Source organism: Empidonax traillii, unplaced genomic scaffold, assembly GCF_003031625.1.
Source record: "Empidonax traillii isolate 1590-97213 ecotype Southwest subspecies unplaced genomic scaffold, ASM303162v1 scaffold98:size2021230, whole genome shotgun sequence".
In the NCBI taxonomy this organism is placed as follows: Eukaryota; Metazoa; Chordata; class Aves; order Passeriformes; family Tyrannidae; genus Empidonax; species Empidonax traillii.
Window position 1 is genome coordinate 745,062 of NW_020955291.1, and position 11,619 is coordinate 756,680.

Here is an 11,619-nt window from a genome sequence, read left to right on the forward strand (position 1 = left end):
CAGTCTGCAGATACCTTCTAAGAAACAGGAACAAATAAAGCCTGGTGGAAATTAACGTATTTTTTAATCAAGTTTCTGAAGGGCTAAGGTAGAGGACTAAGATGCCAAGGAAAGGAAGATGATGTCTGTGATTTAGACCTGCTTGGAAAAGCTGATAAGTTTATAAATAGCTATGGTGATGCAGACGTTCCTTAGTTGTAAAAAGGTAAGTGCTGCTCTGTATCCATACAGATCTGTAGGACAAGATACACACATATAATATTTTCAGTGAACTCCAGGGAGTAATCTTGCTCTTTGAAGAACCCTGTCAGGCAGCAATCTCAAAATCTAGTTGCAGTCCAACGTACGTTCTTCTGCCCAAACAGGGAAGCTACACCAGGGCTGAGGAAGGGGAGGAAAAACCAGACTGTACAGATGGGTGTGCTTTCATAGGGGTGATCCACCTTATCAAGCAGATGCTTGGTCATGCAGCTGCTTCAGCACTTCTCAGTTCAGATAAGGAGATGTTTGATCACTTTGGACACCTTGAAACTGCAAAGCTCAAGCCATCATTTAGAACGTGGGGCATTTTCAAAGGTATTTTTAGGTTTTCTTCAGTCTTGCTTCTGCTTCTTTTTGCAGAAGCTGAACAACCAAGTTCCAGGGAAAAAGCAATAGAGCTGAGTTAGGACACAGCTGTGCTATAAAACAGATGTAGCCCTGCACTGATGTATCTGATATACTGTCATATATGCTCCTTCTGGATCTGCCAGTGTAGTCAGTATCAGCTTAAAAGGAAGAAGGATTCACAGCAAAGGCATTATCTAAAAGTCTGAGGAGTGAAGAGCATTAAGAACTTGATAAGCAAATGACCATGCAACATCTTCAAGTCTAGTAAGAACAACAGGGTACCTCCTCAGCTTCACCACAGCTGTCCCACTGAATCACTTCTCAGTTTATGAGAAATGCTGTTTCACACTGGCAAAGCTCTGTCAGATGGAGGTATTTTCCCTGCATGGGATTAAGTTTCTTAGCTGGCTGGCTTAGCTCTGAGTGGGAGGTTTAGAGAGGCTTCACGCATGTTGCATATGCTGCTCTTCCTCTGTAACCACATAGGTCTGCAAATCTGCCTGAAAACAAAGTGAACAGCAACCCTTGTCCTGCTAAGGACTGCCTGTTTCCATTCAGATGCCATGTTTCCGTGTGAAGCATGACTGCTGCAGATGCTTTCTGTCTCTGGTCTTATAATTTTTCTTCTGTTCATCATTGTGACCCAAATATACAGCAGCTATTTTGGAGGCAAGAGGGTAGCCCTGGGGCAGGTAGGACTTTGAGGAAAGGAGGGAGGCGCACTGGTAGCACTCTCTGGCTCCTGTAGTGTCATCTTCCCTATCTGCTGCTCACAGGCTTTGCTGAATACAAGTGCACGGTAATATTCTGGGTGCTTTTCTTTCTGCAAAGTGGGTAGGCTCCTTTTAATGTGGTTTACTTCCAAATGCATTTAGGAAAAAAAAAAAAAAAAAAAGAAAGCAAGCATGCTTCCCATGTGAGCTGGCATTGTTTTCTACAGCATCTTTTGAGATACCAGGAAATTTGTGAGAATAAAACTTTTCCTTTTAAGTTGTCTCACTATCGCTTATGGTCAGAAAATTAAATACTTGGGAAGTCAAAATGTAGGGGTTTTGCCTTTTTTGTTGAAATAAAAGTGCAACACTTCACTCCAAGTTAAAATATGAGCAATGCAATAGATTAAACGAATCTTCTCTCGAAGACAACTTTTAATGATGATGTGATTCTCTGCAAGGAAAAATGTTTTTACTGTTCTTTAAAAAGCGATTCAAATAGAAAAATAAATTACATTTTATATCACTTTCTCTTTAATGTGATTGAAAAGGGGGATGTTTTTAATTATGACAAAAATCTCCATGTTAATAATCTTGATTACAGGGGCTTTTAAATAGCTTATCTGCTTGGCTACATTCCATCCTAAAGCTCTGCAGAGGAAGATGTCTTTCATGTTGAATTTAAATTCTTCTTATCGCTTTGAACTCTGCCAGGCCACTTATTTGAAATATTATTCTTCTCTTTCAGCCTGTGGAGTCAGCTCACCAAGAGATTTTGGTAATGTCACTCTCTGGGGAACTCCAGTGGTTCATTTGAACCAGCTCAGGGAGTGGTATTTAAAAGCTCAGTGTGACCTGCTGCCTCATTTCAGTGCCAGCCCTACAGCAGGGACCTGCAGTATCTATGTGGATCCATCACCTGGAACAATGAAGCCTTGATCTCACCTGTGGGCCTCCTCTGACAATAACCATTGATAGCTAATGAATAGTGATCTCAGTTAAAGACCACTTTACCCCTGTGGTACCTACTGCGCAGAAATCCGTGGGAGGGGAAAGGGAGGCAAGATGGGCAGGTCCCTGAAAACCTGCTGTTAGGGGCGAATGTGAATAATAGCTGAAAAAGGGGGTTTTTTTAGAGCATCCCATTTTTTTCAGCTGCATCCAGAAACACTTTCCTTTTTATTCACCTGCAATACAGTTCAGGCATCTGACAATGTCAGAGTAGATGAGCAGCTTACCTGAAGGATACACAACTGTACAAATATGGATGGGATGGCGGGTGCTTGCCTTGTGTGTGTTGGTAAACTATCCAGTCTGCTCAGCCGTTACGCCAGTGAAAGCAATGAACCTGGTCAGGTATAATGAATGACACAGCCCTCTGTGACTAACTGCTCCTCTGCTGCCCAGTCATGGAGGTTTGAGGAACTAATCTGTAAACAGGGACTGATGTAAGCAAATGGAAGTCATTATTCCAGAGAAAGCAAAGCCAAAGGTTTGGTCCCCTGCACAGCCCCTGAATGATTAACCTATTTGCTCCTCCTGGTAAGTGGAGAAGTGAAAGCACTTGATAAATGGATCAAAATACTTGTGCTCTCATCTGTACAAGCATTCCTTAGCAAAGGTTTCACTGTACATTTCTTATACTAGAAGGGTATTCACTTCTGCTATTTCTGTTGACCGAGCAGCGCAGCCAATGAGCCAGAGCAGCAGCTAGGTGTGCTGCTGCCTCTCATGGTCATGTACAGACAGTTTTTCTGCCTGCAGATGTCTAGAAGTGGGAGAGGGAGGGTGGACAACTACTGAAGAAAAGGGGAAGTGACGTGAGAATCAACTGATCAAACAGGTATCAAGGAAGTATGAGAAATGTTTACTTTTTCAGTTCTGCCTACATGCTTATTAAGCTAGTGCTTGTCAACACAGCCTTCATTGTCCAAGTGAGCATCCCTCAGGCCCAGAGCTGTCCTGCATAATGTTTTACATGCAATATCTGTAAAAACATTCCTTTGTGGAATGGGGCAGAATGACTCTCTTTATTAAAACTATAGTGCTGTGGAAGAGCTGCAATAGCTCCACTCTCCCCCTGAAGCTGAAAAGTTCCCTTATGAGAAAAGCAAAATAGTCTTCCCTTAAGAAATTGCAACTTTGCTTAGTTGTAGTTCTGAAGGTCAATTTCATAAGCATGGGGATGCAACTGGAAGGATACATGTAAGCTTTTAAAAGTAAGCGGTTAAATATGCTTTCGACAGTTGTCCCCAAAGCACAGCTCAAATAGAAAAGAGAAGATAAAAATAAACATTGCTCAACCCTTTCATTCATTACAGGCTGTCAGATGGGACAGGTGCTTTGGAAAAACTCGTGTGACTCTGTCATTAGAAGTTGAGTCATCATGCGAGGGCAGGAAGACGGGTGGAGGGGTTGGGGTGACTGCGGCAACCTTAACTCTAGTATGGACTGATCTTTAGAGAAGAGCTGGTCAGAGGCAGGAGCTTCTTGTGTTTTGTGAACTTTCTTCAAACGGAGAATGAAAAGTATAAATTTCCCATGGATAAAAACTAAGCAAAGTATCCAAACTCTGTTTTCTGGGGTAAGAGAATGCTGTTAAACTCTTCGGATAACAGCAAAAAAATATATATGAATACAATAAGAACAGTATGATGTCATGAGTTTGAGCAAAATGGTAGAATCAAAGAAGAACTCTGATTCCTTAAAGAAAATCAGAAAACCAAAATCTTGCTCTGGACTTTCACTTTGGAAGTACTCTCAATATTAATACTTCACTACAAATGAGAGTTCTGATGAGCTTGAGGGTCTTTTTCTCTGTGTTGTTTTACCAAATGTGAATGCTTCTAAAAATAATCCAACTAAATGCAGAGACATTTCATGAGAAGAAGCATTGTTTACTATGGATAGAAAAAGCTGTGCTGTTTTGCAATCACTAGTGCCACACATCATTAACTCTATCCTGGAGAGGCAACCTGGAGCTGGGACTATAGCAGAATCCAGTCTCTGCCTGACAGATACCATTTTGCCTGGAGCCTCCACAGTTAAATCATGTCACCTCCTCAGTGAATCGCACACACGACCCACCTGCAGTGTTCCCACTCAGTATGTGGCCAGGGCCCAAAAGGCCTAAGGAAGTGGGCAAACTAATTTCTCATAGGGCTGTCCAGAAAAAACTCAGAGGGCATATTTAAAGTGTCCACGTAATGCTGTAAGGAACTGTTCAACTGCTCTTTCTATATCTGGGTTCATGGCTTGTGATCATATACTGATATGGAGAAAAAGGTCGCTGCCCCAGCGTGGCCTGAGCTTGGTAAAGCTGTTGGCTGCCTGCACAGCAATACTGTGACTGCCTGTGGAGTGGTAAAAAAACCTCAGTTTTATGCTCTTTTGCTCTCCACTACTACATTTTTGGGTGGTTGACATATGTGAATATTTTACAATGGCATGGAGAGTACATGTGGGGAAACTGACTGTCAGAACAGGGGAGCTTGTGTTTCTCTCCAATTACCAGATTGATGTCTGTTTTTTCCCCCCCTCGTTTTCTTTTTCCCCAGTTGATGAGCAGTGTTTTCAGTAAATGCTTAGAGACTGTTTTCATGTCTCAAATTGGCATAGCAACACTATCAGAACAAAATTCAAAGGCATCAGCTTAATGACATACTGAAATGGCTTCAGAATATCTAATACGGTCTCTTTTTTTTAAGTGTAAGGGAAGGGGCAATTGCATAGCATACACCTTGGGCTGTTGGAAACCTTTCCTCCATGAATATATTGACTGCCAAATGAAGAGAAGTCAGCTAAATACTTATTTTTATATTAGGTTTATAATCGTAAACATCTTTTTGAAAAACACTGAAGAAACATTAGGATATACTACACACCTGCCCAGTAGAAACAAGAAACCAAAAAAAAAAAAAAAAAAAAAGGAGATGTAACTGTGGTCAGAGATCCCTAAATTCTTCTCAAATAACCCTCAAGTATGATGGTTTTATCCCCATATTAACTGGTATAAAAGTCTCTACATCTAGTTTGTCACACAGTGTTTTGTTCTGTTCAATAACACTGTGTTTCATTGAAGACGCCTATATTCTAGAATCTTTGGATGAACAAACCACACTGAACTCAGACTTCATTGGCTTTGTGAGGAGTAAACCTGACTTTGTTAATTTCAATATTAGTAGCAACTTACATAAATTAAAACCTTAAAAATGTCTCTCTTTTTAACTTAGTTTACAAACATTCCAAAATAATATATCCAGACTCTCTAAAGTTGTTTGTTGTTATACCACTAGCAGATGTACAGGATATTTTCTATATCAGAGTAACTTGTTTTATGCTTGATTCATCCCTGCATCCAAGGTTCAAAGACTCCTATGCACCTCGTGGATGTTAACAAAGCCTGCAGTGAGATTTTTGAGAGGCTTAACTCTTCTCCCTTAGTATGCCTCTTTGGTACCCAAAGCCTTCGGTATAACTGAGTCTCCCTTGTTTTAATGTGAACAAAAGAACTGATTATTTTAAACTCAGCGAAGCCACTTGTGCACCAGGCTGGCTTTGCCGTCCAAGTGAGCACAGGTAATGAATACGGACGTGTCTGTAGATAATGACATGCAAAGAGGGAAGTTTGAGACAAAAGCTGGAATTTGGGCTGGAATTTTCCTCCCGAGCTGTGTAACTCACTCTGCCGCCCCAGAAGCCTTTACCTTGCTACTGCTTAAGTACAGCGCAGTCTGAGTCTTGCAGTCCCACAAGTTTTACAGTCATTTGCATGTGCGCCTTGCTCAGTCCATTCCTCTGATGTCTCTCGCAGATCAGTTTGCATGCATCCAGTGACAGTAATAGGCAGGGATGCGCCAGGATGACCCCGGCTGCCTCAAGCTCTACAGACTGGCCCTAAGGGTTCCTCTTTAGGGCTCTGGGCTCCCCGGGGCTCCCCGAGCAGCATCCCCTCGACTCCTCTCCTGCTGGCAGAGAGGGAAAGGCCCCCTTTCACGTCTTGCTGCCTGGGTGGGCGAATGTTTTTCGAGGACCACGCAGTCCTTCGGTGCCTTGGTGCCCCTCGGCGGCGGTCGGGTGCCATTGCCAAGCCCGATGCTCCCCGGGAGCCGCCGGCGGAGCCGCCCCGCGGGTGGAGCTCGGGGGGAGCCCGGCTCCGCGGGAGATGCCCCGGCAGAGGGGGCAGGTGGCCGGCCCGGCTGCACGGTACCCAGCATAGGCGGGGAATGGGCTGTCTCCTGGGGACACTCACCTCTGCTTCCTCGATTTTTTTCTCTCGCCCCAACCCCTCCTTCCCCCTTCCTCAAAACACCCCAAAGCTGCACTTATTGCTGTAAAGCAACGCATTATTGCATTTGCGGATGAGAGAGGATACCTGTCCTGCATTCCAAGCTCAAAAACTACTGGATAGGGTGCTGGGTGTATTTGGGCAGGGGGCCAGCAGCACCAGGAGCAGCCTGGTCTGACTATGGGTGGTCAGGGTGCTCCCAAAGCCAGATCTGGAGCGTGTTTGTGGACCCTGAGGTCTGAGGTCTACCGTTCACCTGGGCTCCAATGTCCTCGAGAGAAAGAGAAAACTCCCCTTATACGGGAGTTTTTCCTTGGGTTGTTTGAAACAAAGCATCCCCTCCTGGAGCTTTTATTCAGGAAGGGCCAAGGCCTGCATTCCTCGGATCCCTTGGCAGAAGATGCCTTGGTTAGGCATACATAGAAAGGACCTTCCCTGAAGAGGAGTGAAGCAGAAGGAGCTCCTCTGCTGCTTTTTCTCACCTGCTTACATTCACCTAGAAGATAAGGGCATTATTATTATTATTATTATTCAGATGCAGAGATGTCTTGTGTTTGCACTGGGGAAAGATTGTTTTAGCTCGTTGTTTTCCAACAGGCAAACTTACAGAACTTTCACAATAACTCTTCAGTTGAAGTTTCATAAAGGAACAGGGTTTTGCCTTTTTCCCCCCCCCCCCCCCCTCATTTCTGGGTTCTTAACTAATTAGGATAAAATTACATTGTCTCACGTGGAATTAATTGAATTCTGCCCATGCAGCTTAAACTCTTTAAAACATTCCTACCTAAATGAGCTCTTTGCTAATACAAGCTAAATTTTTCTGCTCTCCAGGCCAATTTTTGCACAGTAAGTAAATGGTATTTATGCACAGGGAGGCCTCAATGTAATGCCCTTTACTGCAAGTTCTAATAAAAGGCTGCTCTGTTTTGGCTCCTTGTGAGAATAAAACTATAAATAACTTCTTTGTAATGAGGACTTTTTAAAAAATGTGAAGCATTTTGCTCCAAAACCACCTGGTGCACATTGTGCCACCATCTGGTAGATCTGGCTTTCAGGGTAGACCTCCCATAACTGCATTCACACTGGGGTATCAAAGACAGGTATACCAGGCAAGTGAAAAAATACAATCTTGGGAGAAAAGACAGAAACTACCTGATGTAAATGAACACACACACACACAAACCCCCCAAACAAACAAACAAAAAACCTGCACAGTTTTAATATACTTTGGGAAGGGTCTATAGTGCTTACTGAAGCAAAACTGATGCTGATTTAGTGTCTAAAACTGCTGGACTTAGTCTTTAGATTGGTATATGTTATGTTTGTGGAAAAAACTTGGAGGCATTGCTTTTTTCCTGCGTTAGATTAATTTTATAGAAAGACTGCTGTTGTGAGCAGTATTGGCTGCAAAGGCATTCTTGGAACAAGACCAGATAATAACTCAGTGGCAGGAGAAAAAGAAAAATTTACCTGTGCTTAGCAAAAGATGATCTAATGATCTAATGCAGTTTGTATTTGGATGATAGCATATTTGGAGTTTATATTTTTTTGCCTTTCTCCAGAAGACCTGAAGCAATACCATGCCTCCAAAAAGCTCACTCATCTCTTTGGTGAGCAGCTTCCAGAAATTATACATGTCTTTTTCCTCCACAGTGCTTTGTTTTTTTAGTTCTTACTTTTCTCATAGGAGATATATGTCACATATTGGCATTTGACATTTCTACCTTCATCAATCCATTTTGTATATTGTGAAAAAAGTCTGCTTTCCAGAAATTCCTAGCATATTTTCTCCCATGTCTTATTTTAAGTAACTAACACAGCAAGCACGTTTCTGAAGAGTCACAAGTTGATAACTAGAGCACAGCATAAATGACTACTAATGAAATCAGTGTTATTTCTCAATTTCTCAATTTATTGTTGTTTAATAAAGGAAAGCCCAACATAAATCACTGGTAACTACATTAACCATATTGAACAAGATTGTGGTAAGGGTTTGAGAAAACTGCATTAAATTACAAATTCTGGTTCAGGTTACTGCAGTAAGAAAACTGCTGTCTTGCAAATTGCTTTCTCAATCAGTACCCCTGGTAGATATGTACTGATTTCTCAGTACATGTTGATTTGATGGAAATAACCAGCAGCACTCAACTTTAACATATTGTTCTTGAGGCATGGATATATTGAGGATGTAGCTGGGAAGAGGCAGGGCAGTATAAACTTAACCAACTTCATCTTTTTGGGGTGGTCTGACAACACTAATAACTTACGAATAGCTGAGTAAGGAAGTCGAGAATGATCAAATGGACAAAACCTGCTAGATCATGCACAGAACCAGAAAGGACCTGGAAAATGCAAGATCCAGCCTAACTGCCCAAGCAGTGGAGAGAGGAACTTGTTTGACATGGGTGATCCCAAAGGAAAAGTGGGCACAAAGGATATCTTATCAGCCTAATGGTCTGCTGGCATCACTGGCCTTTCCCCACTTCTCTCTTCATTAGTCAGGCCATGGTCTTATATGACTAGTAGGTTTTTAGCCTCTTCCCCCCCCCAGCCACTCCTGAATAATGCAGAGACTCTGAGACAACTTTTTTTTTGTGAATGTCTGTTTTATAAACTATGACTTATTCCTGAAGCTTTAATTTCTAGTCCAAAAGCCCTAAAAGCCATGAGCCTCCAGGGAAAAGGTGTACTTTGAGTGACCAAACAAAGCGAAGAAAGAAGGCAGGGTGGGCCTCAAGGGATGTCTGGGGATAATCCTGGTCTCTAGTCCTGGCAAGACACTGATAGACTCAGTCCTAGAACTAGAGAATCGCCCGAGCTTTAGAGCAATTAACCATACAAGGAATCTGACTGCTGGATTCCCCTGAGGCAGGAGGCTATGGCGCAAGAAGTGGGAAATGCTCACATCTCTAATTCACCAAAAGCAAGAGGTCCTCTGCTGTCAGGGGCTGGCAATGCCTTTTACGTGCGGTTCACATATGGCTTGTGTATGTCCCATATAAGAAAGGTGTTACCAGCACGTGCAAGCTGAGAAATATGGCATTCAGAAACTTTAGGCATTTCAGGGTTAAGGCTGCGTGTGCAATTGCAGTTTGGACTCCTTCTGCTAATGTTTCCTTTGATAGCAGCCTCAATTATTTGATCAGATAAGGATCCTCCCTGCAGAACTGCTGGCAGTGCTGTTAGTTGCAGTGCAGACCTTTCTGTCTGCTGAAAACTGAAGGTACTCATTAGAGCTCCACCTGTCTCAATGTGACATTGCTTTCCATGAGCAACCCTTTCTTGTGATAGGGAGAACCTTCAGGCAAACACAAGAGGTTCTACTAAGGGGCAAAAATGCTGGAATATTTTAGTTTTAATTTTTAAGGATTTACAAGGAGGAAGGCACATGCAATATAGTCAGTCTCTTAGCCGTATCTTCACCTTAGAAAATCAGTGCAGCTTCACGGTAATTGCAGACAGTTATCTCAGCTGTCAGATTTAAAACAATAGATGTCATGTAGGCATAAACAATACATGATAAATATCCTAAGTGTTTACAGTAACTGTGAAGCATTGCCCATATCGCAGTGTGCTAAAGCCTGTTCCCAGGGAGGAAAAATCAGCATGCAGCTGACAGCTGCTCCCTCGCTGAGCAAATGTTTCTTCATAGGCATCACAACCCTCAGTGAGCTATTTCAAAAAGGAGACAGGGGGCCTTCTTCAGAGTTGATTATTCCCAGAAAGAATAAGCTGCAGTCTTATTCTCCTGTTAGCCTGATTTATAAGGGTTTTTTTTCTATTGCCATTTGTTTGCTTGTTTTCCACTGGCCTGCTTAAGTTTGCCAAGCTCAGTGAGGTAGGAAGAAAGGACTCACTATTTTGCACTTGAGTTTGTTGTTGCTCTTCCATAGCTTTTTTTCATATGCTACTATGGAACATGTTGAATTTGCATGCAATTGGAATTTCTTTTGCAATTTATTTTTTACCTCTGTATAGCTGTTCCTCTATCTGCAGCGAGAGATAACATGCTACTCCACCAGACTAAACCATGGATATGTGAATTAACATCCTCCACTCAGTGGAGCTGAGCGCACCCCAGTATGACAATCACCTGCTCAACTCAAGGGAATGGACTTAACCCTAATGCAGCTTAGGTCTTGGGCAGTCTCAGTGCCGTATCAAAAAGTAACTCCGTACAGTTATCAATAGTAAAAAAGAAAACATTTAAATTGGGGGTTATTTTAATTTTCAGAATATTACTGACTTCTGTGTCTTCACCTTTTTCCCTCCCTCCCTCCCTACCTCCTTCCTGATGTTTTGCTGAATTTTATTCTGGATTCTTAGAGGAGGAAGTGTAACCATGCAAAACAACATAAAAATTAAATTTTAGTTATAACCAGAAGACAGCAATCCAAATCCAAGAAAAAAGCCACTTTGGCAAACATGAGGTACGAAAGGTCGTGGTTCCTTCATCAACCTATAGACACCATGGCACAGTGAGAACGCAGTTATATCTTTAATGCCTAGCTGTAAGTCCAGCATCAGATACAAGAGCCCAAGCCAACTCTGGGGGCACAACCTGGGCTTTCCTTCAGTCCTGACAGGTCTGAAAGCATATTCGTACTGCTGCAGTTACATTGCATAAAATACAAAGCAAGAACATGCAATCAGACAGTGAGCGCTCACTACCATGGGGTTTTACCTGAAATGAATGTTAAGTCGTGCTGTGCCTCCAGTCCCATCTCAGAAGTCATTAAAAATAATTTAAAAAAACCCAAACAAACCAGGAAAAGAGCTAAGTTTGCCCGGCAATTACTGAGCAGGATTTATCACGTCCTCTTGAAGCACATGCTGGGAGGCTTTGGTGAATCGAGGCCACAGGGGCGGCCGGGGATGGTTTGGTGCTGCCCCCGAGTGCTGTGCCTGGGCGGTGGCAGAAGGTGTCCCCGCGGCGGGGTCTCCGCCGGGTGGGGCGGGCTTTGGAGTGCGGGAACCTGGTGGTCCACGAAGGCCACCACCTAGCCCTTC

At 42.9% G+C, this 11,619-nt stretch overlaps 1 long non-coding RNA gene across 1 annotated transcript in view; it reads right to left on the minus strand.

Moving 5' to 3' along the window:
• Positions 1 to 11,611, minus strand: part of LOC114056575 — a 31,418-nt gene extending 19,807 nt beyond the window's left edge. The window contains exon 1 of the long non-coding RNA XR_003571033.1: positions 11,294 to 11,611. This is a non-coding gene — a long non-coding RNA (uncharacterized LOC114056575). The remainder of the gene's footprint in view (positions 1 to 11,293) is intronic.
• Between the last annotated feature and the right edge of the window lie 8 nt (positions 11,612 to 11,619).